Below are 9,093 nucleotides of genomic sequence, written 5' to 3'. Positions count from 1 at the left end.
AAAATTATAATTTCCTGACGTTTCTTATTCCTTTTCCATCCCCTCCCTTTGCGCCACGACCAAAAACATCATTCAAGATTGTGGAACATAAAAGTTAAAACTAATCTAAAACAATGAATTCCAATTCTGTGCCTTTTTTTAGCAACCCAGAAAAGTCTAATTACCTAAATTTGACTGGGTCGCTTGGTCGTTTCACAAATCAAGTATGACCCAAAAAGAAAAACAAGAAGAAAAAAATTGTCGGATTGAGATCAAGTATAATTGCTTATATAGCAATTACGCCATGCAATTCACCCTCATCCTCCCACAATATTTTTGTACTTTTTCACTTTTATTTTTACTCATCTTTTATATTCATTGGTTAAGATTTAAAGTTGCTACCAATTGCAATCTCAACCATTTATACCAATTGCATCAAGTGCAATCCCTAATCTCAATCCAAAGTTGTCACCACCCAAATTGGAGGACTGGCACAGATTTGCCACCAATATGCCCACCTATTTCTAGCATCTTAGGCCCTACTCTATTAGGTTACTCCTACATTCCATTGAGTATACCCTTGTACTAAGACTTGGGTCCAGATTAGATCCAATACTTCCAGTACACTAAACCCGGTCAAATGATGACACGTGTCACAATTCCAATTTCAATGGTCCAATGCCTCTAGAAACTGGACCCAAACCTCCCTTCTAAAACTTGTCCCCAAAAGGTGGGTTAGATTCATCTGGACGGTGAATCTTTCTTTAACCATTTTTTATTTAATAAAAAAATTAGTTTTCTAAGTTTAAATAAACATCTATAACTCATACCATTTTTATTTTTCACCGATGAATATTTTCCTGGTCATGTTCATTTCGAATGTTAAGTACAGTCTACAGAAAACCACTGCATGTCACCACTTCATATAAAAAAGGACCATAGTCCACTCTTAAAGATCCTTGGGACTAATAGCTCGAGTGAGAATCAAAGCCTGATGGCTTCTATCTATAATGGGATAAAAAAAAAAAAAAATAAAAAAAAAAATAAAAAAGAGGATTTTCAAGGATACTCCATGATAGGACTCATACATAGGCATATTAGCACAACAATAGCAACTAAGATACGTTAAACGAAGGCAATACGGTCTACAAAAACAATCCTCCACAAGTCACCAACTCAACATAGAAGAACAAGATGGAACCATAACTTAAATCCTATTCCTTGCAAAAAAAATTTAACGATAGGCATCTTCAAGTTTCTGCTGTCCTAGACTCTACAAACTGAAAGCAAACTGGACAAATGGAGGGGACCTAGTTTAAACTGCTGCAATCTCTATATTAGCTGCCGTCAATGCGGGCGTGAAGTTGTATTCCTCTTCCTCCTTAGGCGAGTGGATGGTAACCAGATCAGGCAAGGGTGTTATGGGGCCTACCTTGCCCTTAGGATCCCAATCGAGCATTATCTTCACCTTGATACCAAGAACACCCTGCAACAAATTGTAAATGCAAAAACATTAATTAAAGGATAACTTTACATACCAACGCAGGTTATTGATATGCTAATTGCATTTATCCAATTCTGAAACGAGTTTCAAAGAGTGACAAAGCTAACCTGTCTAAGAAGCACATGCCTCACAGCAGAGTCAATATATTCATTGACAGGCTGGCCAGAGGATATCATGTAACCATCCTTGAACTTCATAGCTTTGGCACGCTGAGCTCTGAGCTTACCACTAACTATAACCTGGATGTAGTGACAAAAAGGATACTCTTATGTAAAGAAAACAGAACAAAAAAAATGCTCTTATCACAGGCAATGGAGGCCAAAAGCTTCCTTTACATACCTCGCATCCTTTTGCTCCACTCTCCATAACAAATCTAAGAACACCATAGCAAGCCCTAAAAACAAGGAGGTTGAAGCCGATTCAATAGAAGTATAAAAACCGAAAGGAAAAAAATACAGCATAAATCTACAACAAATATTAGTCCAAGATATCTTTAAAAATTATCACCGGACATTGATAAAAATAAAGATGAAAACAAGCTGATTGGACGATTATATATACTTGCGCATGTGTGGGTAGCTCAATAATGTGCGCATGCATTTTGCCAAACATGAATGCAGAAGCCATCAAAAGCAGATTTTTTTTTTTTTGCTAATCCTGATTTGTCCCAGTGATAGCTGTATAGAAGACTTCCCAGCTGGTTTTCTCACTATAAGTTTAAGGTTATAATACTTCTGAGCTGATTTCACCTTTTCCAACACTTCATTAGAAATTCTATACGTATAATAGGACACACGCATGTCTGTGTAACTGCCACACACAAAGAGAGAGAGAGAGAGTCATACTAATTCATGAGGCATTAGATACCTGAAGTTCAGAGACAATACAATTTATGAGTTCCCAAACTCCAAGAACTAAAGAACAGTTCAGAGACAATACCATTGCTTGGGCTTTGTGGACTAGGCAAAATGAGAAAAGAAATGGAAAACAGTTTAAGACAGGATTTGAACTAGTCAAGTGGTGTGGAAAATATATTGAATCATTCAAGGCTGCAAATTCTTCAACTTCACCAAGTTCTGGCGATTCATCAAATGCAACTCTGTATATGCTGCAACATCTGCAATTTCTGGTAATGCAGTATCTAATTCTTCAACTTCACCAAGTTCTGGCGATTCATCAAATTCTGCAAATGCAGTTTCTGCAACATCTGCAATTTCTGGAAGTACTGCATTAGGCTCGGCAAAACAATGCAGACAGGTTTGGTCACCTCCTGATGCTTCTGTTTTTAAAGTAAATGTTGATGGGGCTGTCTTCGCGGAACAACACAAGTCTGGGGTAGGAGTAGTAATACACAATAGTGAAGGTTTGTTCATGGGAGCTTTGTCAGTGAAGCTAAATCAGCATCTGGGATCCTTGGAAGTCGAAGCAAAAGCTTATGAATTGGGCATTACATTTGCTAAAGATATGGGATTTCATGAGATTGTTCTTGAGGGAGATTCTGTTATGGTTTCAAATGCTATTGCTGGCATTTCTCCTCCTCCATCTTCGATTGCATCAGTTGTGTATGGAATTAGTTCTTTGTTAAGTGCTTTTCGTAGATTTTCTATTTCACATGTTGGTAGGAAAGGTAATCAAGTAGCCCACTTGTTAGCAAAACATGCTCAGGGTGTTGAGCAATATGTTGCTTGGATTGAGGAGAGCCCTTGTTTCTTAGAACATGCTCTCTCAACTGATGTACTTGTTTCTAGTTTATGTTAATGGAATTTCAGTTTTTTATCCCCCCAAAAAAAAAAAAAAAAATGCTAACCACAATGGACATTAGGTGAAGCCTTGTTTGGCAAATCATGATTCTTCCATAAGAAATATTCTATTAAATCTCAGAAACAAATAAGCAAAATGGCAACTCAATGAACATGCTAAATTGATATTCAAAGGTTTAAATACCTCTTTTATTGAATATTTTTACAACTTTCACCTAAACCATGAGAGAATGAATGTGTACATGTCAGTGTGTGTGAGCGCACACGAGAGAGAGAGAGAGAGAGAGAGTCACACTAATTCATGAGGCATCAGATACCTGAAGTTCAGAGACAATACAATTTAAGAGTTCCCGAACTCCAAGAACTAAAGAACAGTTCAAAGAGACTAACAAAACTCCAAATTTAAAATGTAAGCATTGTTGAGGGATCCTCTTAACCAATTATTTTTGGGAAAGGGAATATATCAGTATAATCAATGCTAACCACAAGGGGGACATTAGGTGAAGCCTTTTTTGGTAAATCATGATTCTTCTATAAGAAATATTCTATAAAGTCTCAGAAACAGAGAAGCGTAATGGCAACTCAATGAACATGCTATATTGTTACTCAACAGTTTAGATACTGCTGAGCAGTCTTGAGCTTTCTCAATACCTCTTTAATTTATTTTTTTACAAGTTTCACCAAAACCGTGAGAGAATGAAGGTGTACATGTCAGTGTGTGTGAGTGTAAGTGCGCGCGAGAGAGAGAGAGAATCACACTAGTTCATGAGGCAAGAGATACGCTGAAGTTCAGACTCCAGAGAATACAATTTATGAGTTCCCGAACTCCAAGAACTAAAGAACAGTTCAAAGAGACTAACAAAACTCCCAATATTAAATGTAAGCATTGTTGAAGGATCCCCTAAACCCATTATTTTTGGGAAAGGGAGAAGCATATCAGCATAATCAATGCTAAACACAAGGCAGACATTCTGTGAAGCATTGTTCAGCAAATCATAATCCTATTACAAACATTCTATAAAATCTCCGAAACAAAGCAAAATGGTAACTCAATGAACATGCTAAATTGCCATTCAAAGGTTAAAATTACTTCTGCGCAGTCTCAAACTTTCTCAATACTTCTTTTTTACAAGTTTTACACCTAAACCATGAGAGCATGAAGGTGTAAGAGTGTGTGTGCGTGTGTGTGTGTCTGTGAGAGAGAGAGAGAGAGAGTCATATTGGTTCATGAAGTAATTGATGCAGGAGATTCCACAGATAATGACTGGAGTAAAAATGAAATATTGGAGCTTGCAAACTCCAAGCACTAACTAACAGTACAAAGATCTTACAAACTCCGAATTCAATGTAAGCATTGTTGATGGTCATCTAAACCGATAACTATTGGAGAAGGGAGAAGTATAGTCAATGCTGACTACATGAGATACACTGCAAAATAGTGTTGGACAAACCATGGTTTCTCACAGGAAGGTTCTTACAAATCCATTTCAATCCCAATAAAGTATGTCATGACCACAGTCATGCAGCAAAATTAAAAAGACACTAGTAGGTCAAAATAGCTAGACAATGGATATTGCATAAATCTACAAGAAAAAACATGATTAGAATCGTCAACATAGATTTGGTCCCAAGACATTTTTAAGAATTAGAAATGGATAAATCTAGAGAAGATAACATGCAGGTAGGATAATGATATACCGACATATGTATGTTTGTGCATTGTCAATAATGCAATAATATGTTTGTGTATTTTGCCAAGCAGTACATGAATGCATAAACCATTATAACCCAATCGCTTTTTTTTTTTGGCCAAGACCAATTTATCCCAGTGACAGCTGTAAAGAACTCTTTTTTGATAAGTAGCTGTAAAGAAGACTTCCCAGGTGGTTCTCACTATAAGTTCAGGATTAAATACTTCTGAGCCGCTCTGACTTTTTTCAAAACTTCATATACATATAATACTCAGGGTAGATGCAAGTATGTGTATGCGAGCAACAAAGAGAGAGAGAGAGAGAGAGAGACAGAGACAGAGTTACACTGATCCAAGAGGCAATAGATACCCTGAAGTTCAGCGACTTTAAAATTTATGAGTTCCCGAACTCCAAGAACTAAAGAACAGTTCAAAGAGACTAACAAAACTCCAAATATTAAATGTAAGCATTTTTCAGGGACCCTCTTAACCCATCATTTTTGGGAAATGGAGTAGTATATCAGTATAATCAAAAATCAATGCTAACCACAAGGGAGACAATTCTAAAGCATAGTTTGGCAAATCATGATTCTTATGTTACAAATATTCTATAAAATCTCAAAAACAAGAAGAACCAATATGGCAACTCAATGAACATGCTAAAATGCAATTTCACTAAGTAGAAGATATACCTCCGGACAGCAAGCCCTCCTAGAAGCTTGTAACGCAGAGACTCTGCCTGAGCAATGGCGCAGAGACTCTGCCTGAGCGATGGCACAGAGCCCTCTGTTGTTCACTTTCTCAGCATAAAGCTCAACACTGTTCTCAGGAAACTTGAAACGTTTTTGAACAACAGATGTGAGTTCCCTAATTCTTCTTCCCTTCTCAACTAAGCCCATCAATTAGAAGAACAATCAGAAAACTTAACTTCCAAACTACTACCCAGATAGAAATCAACCCCATGTCTAAAGCTACACCAAGTACAATCTTTCCCTTCAAATTTCTTCACAACCAGATGCAGATTATGGGCACACAGAATTGTCATACGTTTCTTGGAAACAAAGAACACAAGTCAATGAGCCGTAATTTCATAGTTCACCTCATTGAGTAAACCATAGTATTAGTTACATCAACCAAATAACTCTCATTACCACACAAAATGTCGATTACTTTGCTTTCTTCACATTTTCTCATCAAACAAAACCACAGAACCGTAGAGCATTTTCATTATTCTTCCATTTCTTAAAATTGTACAGTCACCCATCGAAGCTGAACAATTACATTACACCAGACTCCTCATTCACCACCGTTTCCTGCATTAAGCTCATTGATTCCCACTTTTTTTTTTTTTTTTTCTAATTCTTTTAATATTCTCAGTGCTCACTCCTCAATAGCTAAAAAATTTTAAAAATTTCAGCTTAAAAAAGAGACTAAAAATTACATCTTTGAAATCCGGAAATCTTTTCAAATGTTTCCTAACCAACCAACCAAACAGATCTATGACAATTTAACCTCGAGTTCCCAAGAAATGTTCAAAAAATCAAATTTCCTAATACTTTCCCACACTTTCTCGGGAACCAAACACAAACTAGTGAAACAAAACAAAATCAGCTTTGAGATTCTAGGCAACCAAACAGATCTATATGCTAGGACAATTTAACCTCAAGTACAAAAAATAAAATACTCGTACTTTCCCACACTTTCTCGGGAAACAAACAGGACCAGAGGTTTACTTTACCGAGAACGTTCTGAGTACGAGTGGCTCTGATAATAATCTCAGTCCGCATGGGCGTAACCCTAACTTCGACGCCAGAGTAACCATCCTCCGCCAGCTCTCTCGTCAACACCTCATTCAGCTCCATCAGCCACAAACTATCATGAGGTACACTTCCTCCTCCAATTGAGAGTAAGGTTGTTCACTGACCACCTACCGTAGACCCTGCAAAAACGAGGGAATCTTATACACTAGGTACGACTTTTTATCTACACTTGGCCAAAATAAATAAGTTGTAAATTTGGGCTTTCAATTGTACAGTGATACAATGGTATCATTCTTCTGGGCTTTCCATGATTTCTATTTTTATCCACCTACGGGCATTTACATCAACTCATCTAAAAAATTTCATCTATTTTACACAAAAAACTTACTTTTTTTATTTATTTTACGCAATCATTTTTACAAAACACTCACATCAGTTCATCTATTTTATCACCTCTTTTATTTAAATAATCAATTTTCTCAATTATTTTATTATTTATCTTAACTAACCCATTTTTATACGCACGCTCTCTCTCTCTCTCTCTTTACCATATTTTCTTATTTGTTGCTCTCTCTCTTCTATCTCTCCGTACCCACTCTCTCCCTCTCGGTCACAAGCACTAATCCAAATCATCTCGGTCACAAGCACCGATCCATAGCTCCGATCACAAGCATTGGATCCACAGCTCCGATCCATAGCTGCACCGATCCACAGCTTCGATCACAAGCACCAATCCACAGCTCAGTTCTCCCTAGCTCCGATCCACAAGCACCGATCTCCCTAGCTCTGATTAGGCAAGACCCATACACACGAGCTCCGATCGTTTCGATAAGCACTGATCTGTCTCTTTTTTGTTTTTCCGTTTGGGTTTGTTTGTGTGTGGGTGTGTTTGTGTATCTCTGTTTTTTTTTTTTTTTTTTTTAGCAAGTGTATCTCTGTGTTGATTTTTCTGTGTAGATGTGTTTGTGTTTGGGTGTGTTTGTGTGCATCTGAGGAAAAAGAAGAAGATGAGGAGAGGGGAAGTTACTGAGTTTGTTGAGCACGGAGAAGAGAGAGAAAAAAGGGAGCGAACGGGAAATTAATAAAATAATAAATGGACGAGCTACAGTAACCATGTATATTTACAAGGTTAATGTAGCTCGTGTAGAGATATACATATTTTTACACAATTTTAGCAGCACTGATGTGGAGCATTTCTGGGTAAGAATGTGTAAAAAGAGCAGTTTTTTGTATTTTGGAAGATTATCCACGGACTGATGTGGATGCTCTAAGTATGGTGTGTAGTCCCTTCATCCCTCCTTGGAGTTAAATTGAATAGGTTTATAACCATATTGAAGATTAGATCATCTAGGAATGCTGTGGGTCAATGGTCTTGCATCTTATTATGACTAACTGTATACTTCTCACTTTTGACCAAAAAGATGGATATAAGAAAAGGGATGATGGTGCCAGTCTCACTCCCAAAGGGATCCCTATGGAATTGAGTGGTGCTTGGTCTAGGGAATTATTAACCACCATGCTCCAAGCATTGGCAAATGAGGAACATTTTAGAGGATATTCATTACAATGTACAACACAACAACCTTAGAGTTGTAATTTTATCAGTTCCTCATGTTGTTCTAGCTAATAGTAGGAAGTTAGCCTATATGGCAGGGAAATAGATACCAAATTTTGTAAGATAATGCAATCTATTCATGAACTTTTCTTTCTTGGTATTTAAATATAAAAAATATAAAAAATACATACAGAGAAAAGTGGAGTAGTATTATTTTTATTGTTGATGTGTCAAGTTATGAATAAAGCAACATCATTTTCACACAAATCCATTAGTGAACACTTTCATCAGCATCATACCTCCTCAACAGTTATGAAACAATTGTGAAAAATTTTGTGTCTTTAGACCATTTTTTTTTTTAATAAAAGGTTATTCAAGCTATTTTCTCATCAAAGTTTGAGGGAAGATCAACACGGTCCTAAGACTTATCATCAGGTAAGTGGCTCTTATGTAATTAGAAAAGTGCAATCTCTATGTTACAAACCAAAAATGTTTGTCTCTAAAAGAAGAAATCCAACTGAGGCTTGCACTAGTTGGGTTATCTTTGAGTGTTCTTGGCCCAATTCATAAGTAGTTTCTTCAAATTTTTTTTTTAATTTTATAAATACCCTTTTAGATCTTGTTTGCTTTATTTTTATTTTTAGTTTTTAGTTTTTACCGATGAAAGAAATGAGGAGAAAATAATTCCATAAGTGAGCCAACTTCAAGTGGATTAAATGATATTTTTCAAATATGAGTAGGCAACGTTAAAAAAGCCTAACGAAAGATTTGCAAAGTTTAATTATTTTTACATTATATAAATTGTATTTGTCAAACATTAGCACTAAAATCCATGATAAGTACAT

The 9,093-nt window shown here is 36.4% G+C and overlaps 1 pseudogene; it reads right to left on the bottom strand.

Moving 5' to 3' along the window:
- Window positions 1–1,076: 1,076 nt before the first annotated feature.
- LOC115991616 lies at window positions 1,077–6,939 on the bottom strand (annotated as a pseudogene).
- Between the last annotated feature and the right edge of the window lie 2,154 nt (window positions 6,940–9,093).

The sequence above is a fragment of the Quercus lobata genome, chromosome 5 (assembly GCF_001633185.2).
Source record: "Quercus lobata isolate SW786 chromosome 5, ValleyOak3.0 Primary Assembly, whole genome shotgun sequence".
Classification (NCBI taxonomy): Eukaryota; Viridiplantae; Streptophyta; class Magnoliopsida; order Fagales; family Fagaceae; genus Quercus; species Quercus lobata.
Note: the sequence above shows the minus strand (reverse complement) of the source record. Positions and strands in the feature narration are given on the sequence as shown.